At 49.3% G+C, this 11,953-nt stretch overlaps 1 pseudogene; it reads right to left on the bottom strand.

Annotated features, from left to right (window-relative positions):
* Positions 1-1,557: 1,557 nt before the first annotated feature.
* The window catches only part of LOC110300877, a 14,867-nt pseudogene continuing 4,471 nt past the window's right edge, over positions 1,558-11,953 (bottom strand).

The raw sequence follows: 11,953 nt of genomic DNA, 5'->3' as shown, positions 1-11,953 counted from the left end.
AGAGGGGTTTCCTGTTACACAGGCTGTTGTGGGCTGACTTTCCGCCTCTCCAGCTTGTCTTAGCTGCTTGCAGGCAGGTGTCCCGGGGAAGCAGAGTGAAGAGCTGTGACCTATGCCAGCAGAGAAGCACCCTGCAGTCTGGGACCTCCCTAAGGCTCCACAAAGTTTAAACCAAGCCACCGCATTCTCCCATTAAGTCCCTGTTAATTGAGAAGTGCTCCTGCATCAGGTCTAGGTGGCAGAGCTCCGACAGACTGAGTGCACAGAAGGACGTGGCTGATTGACAGGCCCTTTTATTCCTCAGTGCACTGTTCTCTCGGTTTTTTTTGTATGATGCGTTTTAAATGCCAACAGTGCCACTTTGCCCGTGGGTTTGTTTGCATAGCGCAAATTAACAGTCGAATCAGGTGCCCCTCCTGAATGGCACAGGAAGAGGTCACAGATGCCTTTGGGGGTTCACACAGTCAAACCAAGAGGATTATGGGGCAGATAGTTTTGGGGATTAATGGATATCTCTCTTTCCTGACACGTGTTTCCCACCTGAGCAAGATCACTGCACCAAATTAAAAGTGTGGCCTCTGTAGCCACCTCTCCTGCGCTAGGGGAGCCTAGGCTGGGCCCATCCCTGGAGGAGCAGCTGCTCTGTCCACTCTTGCTCTTATTGATGCTCCCCAACTCAGACTACAAGCTTCTAAGGAAAGCAGATGCTATGGCCATTGCTCCCTCACACTGAAAGGGCGGATTCACTGGGAAAGGAATGAGTGATACTGTTTTCATTATCATAGCTGCATATCAGCCCAGGATATATGCTTAAACTACACTCAATGTCTCTTGACTTCATGCTGAGCTAAGAGGTTGACTCATTCATTTGTTGATATGCTGATTGCTTGCTTGCTTGATTGATTTATATTGTATTTGTGTGAGTGTTTCACCTGCAGGCATAGCTGTGCACCGTGGTCATTCACAGTGTTCACAGAATCTAGACCAGGGCATCAGATCCCCTGAAACTGGAGTTTCAAAGCATCAAGAGTACCATGTGGGTGGTAGAGACTGAACCCTGAACTCAGGTCTACACCAGCAGCAGAGGCTCAATTCCCCAAATAAAGCAGACTAACAAAAAAGATTAGCAACAGCCACGAAAACAAAAAAACACAGTCCCTAGTCAGTTAGACTCCTCAGCTGGTAAATACTGTTAGCTGTGTATATTTGACCACTGCAGCCCAGCCCGTGCTTGGGTCCATGGTCCTGCTGCGGCTGGGGGAGGTATTAATGTTGGTGGCCTGTGTTACCACTGAAGGTCATGCCACTGTGTCTGGTCTGTGCTGCCCCCTGAAGCCATGTTGATGTAACTGGCCTGTGCTGCTGTAGAGGGCTATGGTGTTGTCCGTGGTTCTTGCTGTGGCAGAGGGCCCAGCTGATGTCCGAGATCTGTACTGCCACCAGAGACCGTGTGGATGTTCGTGGTCCGTGCTATCACCAGAAGTCGTGTGGAAGTCCAAGACTGATCGGTACTCCAGCTGAAATCCGGTGTGTGAGATGTCTTAGTTCTCTGCGTAGTCACACTCTTAGCCCAGGCCTGGGCAAACGGTCATCATCTTCCTCCTCACATAAATATTTCTCAGTGGCGTCCAGGACACCATTGCTGATGTAAGTGTTGTGGTGGTGCGGTAAGGACCAACTTCCTCTATCTGAAAACACAGCCTTTTCTTCTCCTGTAGATTGTCTAGCTGGAGGACATAAGAAATGGTGTCAAGATGGGCGTGGTGGGGCACGCCTTTAATCCCAGCATTTGGGAGGCAGAGCCAGGCGGATTTCTGAGTTCTAGGCCAGCCTGGTCTACAAAGTGAGTTCCAGGACAGCCAGGGCTATGCAGAGAAACCCTGTCTCAAAAAAACAAGGGAAAAAAAAAAAAAAAAGAAACGGTGTCAAGGATGACAATGACAACATCCGTGTCTGGAGCAGTGAGCAGACTCAGCATTGGCTCCGAGATTCCCGAGTGGGCAAGCAGAGTCAGCTGGCCCTGAGAGGCCCCAGTTGCCATGTTAGCCACGGTACACACAACCTCTTTCTGGACTTTTAATTCTGCATTCCTTAGTAGGTCTATCAAAACAGGCAGCAAGTTACACAAAATCGGCTGCTCGATGTGGTGTCTGGGCCCAGCGGCCACGTTGCTCACAGTCCGGGAAGCCAGCATGTAGATGGAGGACTTTGGGTGCTTCAGGACCTGGCCCAACATCTTCAACATGCCAGCATCAATGGCCATTTGGGTCTGTTCGTCTGTTCCAGCCACAATGCTGCCCATAGTGTGGAGACAAGGGGTCAAGACACTGAGTTCTGAGCTGGTCCTAGGCTCTACAAGCCCGGGTAGGATGCTGGTGGTCACCACATGATGGACGTACTCTTTGCCACCCTCAGTCAGATAGCACAGGGCCCAGCAGGTAACTGAGAGGATCTAATTATCACAGTGCAGCAGGGGCTGACAGAGAGTAGGTAGCATCTGCCTCACAGATCCTCACAAGGGTGTGGATTTTTGTTTCAGCATAAGCTGGACAAAGTCCATGTGATATTCCGAAGAAATGTGTGGGGAACAGTTCGTTCTTTCTTCTCTTTAGCACCTGCTCATCTTTCCTGGTCTTCTGAAGTTGTAGGCTGGAAGCAATCCTCTGTTGTTGCTGCAAAGACATTTCTTTGCCTCAGTACTTATATTTCTTCAGCCTCTCTGCGGGAACCTCTGAGGTAGATGTGTTAACTGGAGGAAAGACATCACCTTTAAAGCCTCACCCAGCGGGTTCCCAGCCCTGTTCACAACACTTCCTTAAGAGCAGATCCTGAGCCTTCCGGTCTGGGCAGGTGCCCTGAGCAGACCTTGGTTGTAAACTCTGCAGCCAGTCCAACAACACCCAGAGGAAGTGCCACTCTCAGGTGCTCTAACACGCCCGGGATCATAGGATCAGAACTGAAGAGGACACAACATCTGCCCCAACACCAGGGAGTAACTGGGACCAGTGGGACCCAGGCATGCAGGAGCTCCACCAGACCAGTGGCATGGGTTCCTTCCGATCTGGGCTGGTGCCCTGAGCTGCAAAGGCTCTTAACCATTGAGCATCTCTGCAGCTGTAGTTTTTGTTTTTGTTTTGTTATGCTCGCTTTTTAGTTTGTCTGGTTTTAGTTTGTTGAGACAAAGTTTCACTGGGAGCCCAAGGTGGTTTTGAATGTCAAATCCCCCTGCCTCAGCTTTCTGTGTACTAGGAACTGAAGAGAAGACTCACATACCCAGCTGGCCTGTGTTAGTTAAGAGGTGGGATTCGCACACCTTTAATCCCAGCACTCAGGAGGCAGAGGCAGGCAGATTTCTGAGTTTGAGGCCAGCCTGGTCTACAAAGTAAGTTCCAGGACAGCCAGGGTTATACAGAGAAACCCTGCCTCGAAAAACCAAAAAAAAAAAAAAAAAAAAAAAGAGGTGGGATTCTTCCATCTCCTGACTCACACTTGGCTGGGTTCACACATTCACATTACTGATGGAGCTCCTATAGACAGGTGCCTTTTGCCATCTTAGATACCAGCAGAGTCCCTGTGCAGAATTAACAGGGGTATTAAGACCTAGCTGTTGGGACCCGCTTATACCCACAGGGAGGTTGTGACAATCTTGACTGTCACATTTTGTGCTTTTTATAGAATCAGTCTTGATGCTAAGTGGGGCTCAGTCTTAGTTACTTTTGTTTTTGAGTCCATAGTGGCAGAGCAAAGGCATGGTATAAGAACAGCTTGAGGGGTTATGTCTTGATCTGCAGGGGGAGAGGGGAAAGAGGGAGGGATGGTGGAGAGAGGGGGAGGGGGAGGATGAGGGAGAGGGAGAGGGAGAGGGAGAGGGAGAGGGAGAGAGAGAGAGAATATGAATCACTGGGACTGGGGTGGCTCAAGTTCAAGTCTTTTGAAATCTCAAAGTCCACCCCCCAGTAACATACCTCCTCCAACAAGGCCACCCCCCTTAATCCTTCTCAAACAGTTCCACCAGCTGGGGATCAAAAATTCAAGCATATGAGCCTTATATGGGGAAAACTTGTGGTAGGTCAAGAGACACTTTTCTACTGTGTTCTAGGGTTTCTGTAACCTTGGCTTCTTGGCGGCAGTGGGTGGGGCAGCGCTGAGCAGGGGACAGCAATGAGCCAGGACCATGGTGAGCAAGGCAGGGCTGGGTGGAGTCTGCTAGGATCCCCCGGGACCCAGTAATGTTTAGCCCTACAGTAATGAGGGTTTCTACTCCTGTGCAGCCCTAGACAAGAGACTAGTGTTACTGCTCTTGGTACTCTGCCACAGTGCCTGCCGCTGCCACTGCTGATGTGTCACCTCCACTCTACCTCTCTGCTGTGATCTTGTCGCTGTCATTCCCTCTCCACTGTCACTCTAAGGCTGCTCTTACCAGCCCCATCTCTGCCCTTTCAAGGCCACCAGCAATTCCTGTAGGGTCTACCACTACTGCCGTGTTTGCTCACTACTCCTGTGGCCACTAGCCAGTCTCCAATGTAGCTCCAGTACTCCTGCGCCTGTCAAAGCTGTCAGTCCCCTAGCTCTGCTGCCTCTGCAGCCCCCAGCCAGATGATCTGCCCCCACTGCTGCTGACATTCGGGTATCAGCCCTCCAGCAGATGATCTGTCCTTTCTGCCGCTGACATTCGGATATCTGCACCAACACCTCTGCTTCCCTCCGTCTACCAGTTCAGGCCAGCCTACTACAGATAGCTCTCAAGAGAGGCCAGAAAAGAACACCTGAGAGGATCGTTTTATTGGGTTTAATGTCACACCCCCAGGGACAGCACAGGAGGGTGTTTCCTGGACGGCCCATGAAGTGAGCTGTGACAGACAATCAACTTATTTTGCCAGAAGATTAGAACCAATCACCAGTAGGCCTTTGTGCAAATGAAGGATTGTGTTTACACTGGTCATGGCAAAAGTCACTGCTGTCCCTCCGGTAGTCCACTGGAAAGTATTTCCCCTTTGCCTGGTATGAGAACGACTTCAGGGGAATTTCAATCTTCCTGTCATAGGACTATGGCTGCGATTGCCATACTGCTTCCTCAAGACATCTGTGGAATGGATGTTCAGAACAGCTGGTGCTATAATGTTAGTCTGGCTGTCTGCTTGATTCGCTTTTCTTCATTCTAGGCAGCCAGGGTTCCAGGATAGTCTGTATAGCTGTCAATTAGGGAATCAAATCACCCCCATGTCCCACCATAGTTGCTCATTTACAAGAAAGTAAACCTCAAAAGGCATACTTACAAGAAGAACTTTAACATTAATCGTGAAACCTGTGTCTAACAGCACCAGAGGTAGATCTCCCAGCAGTTTGAATAAGAAATGTCCCTTCATGAGCCGGGCGTGGTAGCGCACGCCTTTAATCCCAGCACTCAGGAGGCAGAGGCAGGCATATTTCTAAGTTCGAGGCCAGCCTGGTCTACAAAGTGAGTTCCAGGACAGCCAGGGCTATACAGAGAAACCCTGTCTCGAAAAACCACCACCACCACCAACAACAAAAGAAATGTCCCTTATACGTTTATGTGTTGGACATTTGTTGCTCAGCAGGTGGCGTTGTTTGGCAAAGCTGTTGGAATCTTGAAGGGGTGGGGCTCACTGGAAGAAGTAGCCCACTGGAGGCGGGCTCTGAGGCTTTCTAGCCCCGCCCCATTCCCATTCACTCTCTGCCTCCTGATTCTGCTACTGTGCTTTCCCTCACAAGTCAGGCCCCCTAGGGACTGTCAACTGAACTAAATCTTTTCTCTCTTGAGTTGCTTCTGTCAGGGTATTTTACCACAGCAACGTGGGAGTAACTAAGGCACTCCTCCTCTGTCTAAAGATGCGAAGAACTAAGTCTGCTGAAAGCCACATTCAGAGTTAACATTCTATCAACTTAGTGTTTGGGAATCTCTTGACCCTACGGCCTCTGCCAGAGTCTGGAACTTCAGCTCAAAGGCTCTCTCACGCTACCGATGGCCCCAGAGGACAAGGGTTCAAGTTAAAAATCCTCAGCTTAAATGCCAGCTTGGCCACCCGATGCTCCACCGTCTCAGCAGAACTTGGCTACCCCATGCTCCACTGTCTCATTGCCTGTTCTTCACGTCACCAGCTCAGCCTAGCATACTGCTGATGGCTAGAAAGAGAAGACAGTACAGGGCCTGGGGAGATGGCTCCCCAGTGAAGATCACTTGCTGCTCTTCCAGGGGACCTGGGTTCAATTCTCAGCCCCTGTTCTGTAACTCTAGTTCCTGGAGATCTGCCGCCCTCTTCTGGCCTCCGCTGATACTGCATGCATGTTGTACAGAGTCTAACAAGCAGGCAAAAATACACATGAAATAAAAATAAAGGAATACTTCTAAAAAAGAAAGCAGTATGAAAACAAACACCTTCTGAAGAGATCATACAATGGGTTTTGAATTTTAATCTATTCTATGGTGTCTTCGTTTGCTTTTCTCTTGTGATCAAAACACTGACCAAAACCAGCTTAGGGGAGGAAAAGGTGTTTATTTTAACTTACACTTCTGTGTCACAGCCCATCCTCCAGGAAAGCCAAGGCAGAAATGGAAGCAGAAAACATGAAGGGACACTGCTTACTGGCTTGCCCAACTAGCTTTCTTATACTGCTCAGGCCCAGCTACCCACAATGCTCTGGGGCCTCTCACACCAGTTGTCAAGGGAGAAAATACTCGCAGACACACTCAGGGGCCGATTTGATAAAGGTGATTCTTCAATGAGGTTCTAACTCTTCTCGGGTTTATGTAAAGTTGATGGTAGCTAACTATAACACAAGGCTAGCGATGTATAACCAGGTCTTCTCTCTCGCATCTGGGTGGTGGCAGCTGCAAGCTGTGTCTCCTACATAGCTTCAGCGTCACGAGGAGCAGCAGAGACTGCAGTGGACTTTGTTGCTCAGCTGGGACGTTCAGTAAGTTATGTGTAAGGAATTCATTATAGATGTCTCCTTCCAACTTACAGTGGGTTGACTTTGTATTAGGTAGCCTGTTGTTGTAATGACCAAATGTCTGATGTTAACAACTTAAGAGTTATTTCAGCTCATGAGCTCAGAAGTTTCAGTCCACGGTTGCTTGCTCTGCTGTTATGGGCTGTGGTGACACAGAGCGTGGTGATAGCAGTTCCTGGAGGATGGGTCAGAGCGGGTCTGCTCGCTTCACAACAACCAGAAACCACAGAGGTAAAAAGAAAGTACTGTACCGGGGATGTGCCTAGTGACCTACTTCTTCCAGTTGGTAAAGAACTCATCAGTGAATTGCTCCATAGTGAATTTAGCATCCCTACAAGCCAATCACCTTTCAATAGTGCCTATGTCCAGTTGGGGACCAAGGCTTCAACTCCTAAAGCTATATCCAAGTACTACAATCCCCACCATAACTCAAGTATGACAGTCCTTCAGTCCTTAAACCAGTGGGGGTGGGGTAGGAGGGGGTAGAAAGGACAACTGATTGGTCAGTTCTTGTTCATGTAGATCTAGGTAGAGAGCGAGCGAGGGGGATGGAGTTCAAGAGCAAGCTAGGAAGTAGGCATGGTGGCACTTGCCTATAATCGAGTGCTCGGGGAGCTGGAGGCAGGAAGACTGAAATACAAGGCCATCCTCAACTACATAGTGAGTTTTAGGCCAGCCTGAGCTACATGGCACCCTGTCTCAAACAAACAGGGCTTGAGAGATGGGTCAGCCGTTGAGAGCACTGACTATTCTCATAGAGGACCTGGGTTCAATTTCCAGCACCCACAAGGCGACTCACAACTGTCTAAACTCCAGTTCTGGGGGTATCTGGCGCCCTCTTCTGGCCTCCAGGAGCACAGCACGCATGCATATGGTAGACAGACTTATATGCAGGCAAAACACCCATGTACATAAAATCAATCAAGACAACAAGCAGCAAACTCGGGAGCACCAGGGAGCCGAAGAGGTGTGATCTGGAGGAGGAGGAAGAGGAACAGATGAGCAGGGAAATGAAAAATGATTGCACTTCCGCTTCCTCTGAATGTCAGCTGCCTCCTTCCCTGAGCCTAACTTTTCCTGTCTCACTCAGATGGGTCCCAGCACCTGAGATGATAAATAGTACGTGTCTCAGCTACGGCCATTGGTGGTGCTGTAGCCACTAAGCCCATGACCATTATGGGTCCTCCTGGTTATACAGCTATCTGACTCTTGAGTCTGGTCGGAGTTAGCTACACAAAGCCAACTTGGACACTGCAGGCCATTAGCATTGTCCTCATTCTGAGACCCTCCAACGTTGGCTGCTCTACACCATGTGTGTAGAGTGTGGGGAAACCATCTGCATTTTAAATGGGCTTTTCCAAGCGAAAAGATTACTGTGGTAGTTTGAATAGGTGTGACCCCCATAAACTCTTGTCTTTGAATGACTGGCTCATTGGGGTGTGGCACTATTAGGAGGCGTGGCCTTGTTAGAGGAAGTGTGTCACTGTGTAGGTGGGCTTTGAGGTAATATATATGCTCAAGCTCTGCCCAGTATGAGACACAATGGTCGTCTCCTTAGCTGTACTTTGGATAGAGATGTAGAACTTTCAGCTCCTCTAGCACCATGTCTGCCTGCATGAGGCTGTGCATCACCACGATGATAATGGACTGAATCTCTGAAATTGTAAGCCAGTCCTGAATAATGTTTGCTTTTATGAGAGTTGCATTGGTCATGGTGTCTCTTTAGAGCGATAAAACTCTAAGATAGCTACCCAGTGGGTACCCTTCTTCCTATAGGAAGCAGATGATAAGGCCGGTCCTCTGTAGAGACTGAGTGAGTTCCTGAGTGAGTGTGTGGTTTTAACAGACCTATGGGATTGGTGAGACTTTAGAGGCATGGCCTAGCCTCTAGTCTGAATGTCGATGCTGGTGCAATGTGCAGGAAATGCTCATCAAAGCTTTCTCCCTGGAATGTTTACAGCCTGAAAACTGCTCTCCTACAGAGACTGCACCTACTGAGATCACCTAACTATGCCTACTTGTTCAGCTGTATAGACTAATCATGCTTCTGGGGTGCTGCAGCCTCTCCATCAGAGGCTTGTCTCTGTCTCTATGTCTGTCTGGCCTTCATTCTCTCGCTGCCCCAGTTAGGTCAATCCCTGGAACCACACAAGGGTGCGGTGGTCCGCCGCTGCCAAGGAAACCATCGTTTCTGATCTTCCAAAGGTAGCCATCAGCGGTCAAGCATTCACAGGGTGTGTGGCTGTCTTAGTTACGATTGCTATGGCTGTGATGAGACACCATGACCAAAGTAACTTGGGAGGAAAGGGGTTATTTGGCTTACTTTCCCACTTCACTGTTTATCACTGAAGGAACTCAGGACAGGATCTCACACAGTGCAGGAATTTGGAGGCAGGAGCTGATACAAAGGCCATGGAGGGGTGCTGCCTACTGGTTTGCTCGCTCTGGCTTGCTTAGACTGCTTCCTTGTAGAACTCAGGACAACCAGCCTGAGGATGGCACCAACCACAATGGACTGGGACCTTCCCCATCGATCACTAATTAAGAAAATGCTGTACAGGTTTGCATCCAGCCCCATCTTATGGAAGCCTTTTCCTAACTGAGGTTCCCTCCCCTCAGGTGACTTTACCTTGCGTCAAGTTGACACAAGACTATCTCACACAATGACTTTACTGACTTCCTGTCTCATGGGTGTCTTTCTGTAAGAAAATCCTGTCGTCACTTGTATGTTCAGGTCTTTTCTTCTGACAAGGACATCTATCAATATGGACTAGGCCTGCCCATTTGACCCCGCCCCTATGTAACCGTAACTGCCCGCGTAAAGACCTTGTCTCCAGACATAGTCTCATCTGAGGAACCAGGGGCTAGGCCTCAATATGAGTTTTGAGGGCTGGGTCAGAGTTCCACTAAAAATGTGCGCCTTGCTCCATGGTTGTTATGTATCCCTCGAATGAGTCTTAGAACTAGGCAAGCCCAACACGAGGAGGCTGAGGCAGGAGGATTACAAGTTACAGGCCAGTCTGAGCTGTAATTGAGACCCTGTCTCAGAAAACCAAACCGATAAAAGCAAAAGCGGGACTGAAGACGGATCCCCATCACTGCTTCCGGAAGCAGCTCTTCTCCGTAAGGTTACGACAGAGACCAATGCTACAGATAGACCAGCAGGAAGGAATGAACAGTGGGAACTGTCTGACACGAGGGGGACCTCTGCCTTCTTTGGTTTTATTTTATGTATTTGTGGTTAGGAAAGATAAACTTATTTTGTTGTGCTCTAGAGTGATAAACACGGCGAAGCAAAATAAAGCCAGCCCTAGAGAGTGGGAGCAGGGTGGCTCTCCTCAAAGGGTCAGGGAGTCCAAACTGTGTGCACTCCAGGACAGAGAGGACAGCTCCTATGTGGGCCCCGGAATAGGAATGTGCCTAGCATGCAACAGGGAGAGCAGAGGCTGCGGGCTGGAGGGAAGATGTGCTAGAGGCTGTGCTGAGAGGGACTGAGGGACAGGTGGCAGGTGATATGAGATTTCCTGGACCTTGTATATAGGTCAATGGTCAGCTTGTGACAGGAAACCACTGGTGGGTGCACAGATGATCACATAATATAGTTAAGGTGCACAGATCATTCCGCCTGCCTCGATGAGAACTAAGAAAAGCTGGGTGGGTTTGGCTGGAGCCCAGAGAGAAGGCAGACAGCCCCCAACCCAGAGATCAGATGGCTTGGTGACAAGTCAGTGATTGGGGACTTTTCCTGAGTTGACTCTTGTTCCTCCTGGGATCCATTTTTGTCCGGCCTTGTACTTTGGCATTTCTGGTCAGGAAACGAGAACCACATACCATCTCACCAGCCCACACTTACGGAAGGGCGAGGCCCGGCATCCTTGGCGCAGGGTTAAATGACTATGACCCCGAAGGAAGGTTGCAAGCTAATTGGGGCCTTGCGCCACACCCTGCCTTGTGATTTATGGTAGAAAGCCCCAGTAACTCTGGCACCCGTCCTGAAGTAGACGGATACTGAGGGTAGAGGAGGGTCTGGGGGTGAGGACTTTTCTCAGGCCCTTGTGGCAGCTGAGCTGTGCCAGCTGTCCATGATCTGGGATTATCAGCCCCATTTAGCCTGTGATTAAAGCAACGGTTTGGCCTAGAAGCTGGGTCACGTGATCTATATCCCTGTTCCCTGGTAGTCGGCGCCACCGTGCCAGCTTAGGAGCCTCCCTTTCACTGTGGTAGACTGGTCCAAGGCCAGCCTCGCCCTAGGTGATATTAACACACTCCCCCGACGTTCAGTGTGGGATCCAGAGAAGTTGGTAGCCAGCCTCTCCTTCCAGCTCTGCCCACCCACATCTCTCCAGGGCAAAATCCCTGCTCTGCCGTGGGCACTGTGGAATCCCTAGTTAGCTCTGCTCCATCCCTTTGATTTAGGACTTGGAGCCTCAGTGTGTGTTGACAAGTGAACCCTGTTGTCATTTGCATCTAAGGGAACGAACATTGCTAGTTGTTTGGGTGATTAAAGAAAAAAAAATGGAGTCGGGAGAGTTGTGTTGGAGGGAGCTAAAAAGTCCAGGCCTTCCAGAAGCAGGTGTGGGGAGTGAGTTTTGAGGTGGGAATGACAGGCTGCTTAGCGTGGCGTAGGTGACAGGTTTAATAAAGGATTTCCCTTGAATTCACCTCGCACCTCTGTTATTTGAGCAAGCACCCCACTGAAGTGCTGCCCTGCTTAAAACGTTTAAACACCTTGATTAACTAAAACTGAAAGTGTCTGTAAATGAATTTTCAGGAACTCAAGTGTTATTTATATATTAATATATTTTTAAAAATAACCCAGGCTATTTTTAAAAGCATGTTTTATTTTGTTTTGTTTGTTTGAGACAGGCTCTTACCCCATAGCTCAGGGTTACTTTCAGACCATTTCTTCTTCCTCCGCCCCCTATCCCCCAAGTGCTAAGCCTGCAGGTGTCCGCCACCATCTTTCTTTTTTTTTTTTTTT

The sequence above is a fragment of the Mus caroli genome, chromosome 8 (assembly GCF_900094665.2).
Source record: "Mus caroli chromosome 8, CAROLI_EIJ_v1.1, whole genome shotgun sequence".
Classification (NCBI taxonomy): Eukaryota; Metazoa; Chordata; class Mammalia; order Rodentia; family Muridae; genus Mus; species Mus caroli.
This window is presented reverse-complemented; position numbering and strand designations above follow the sequence as displayed.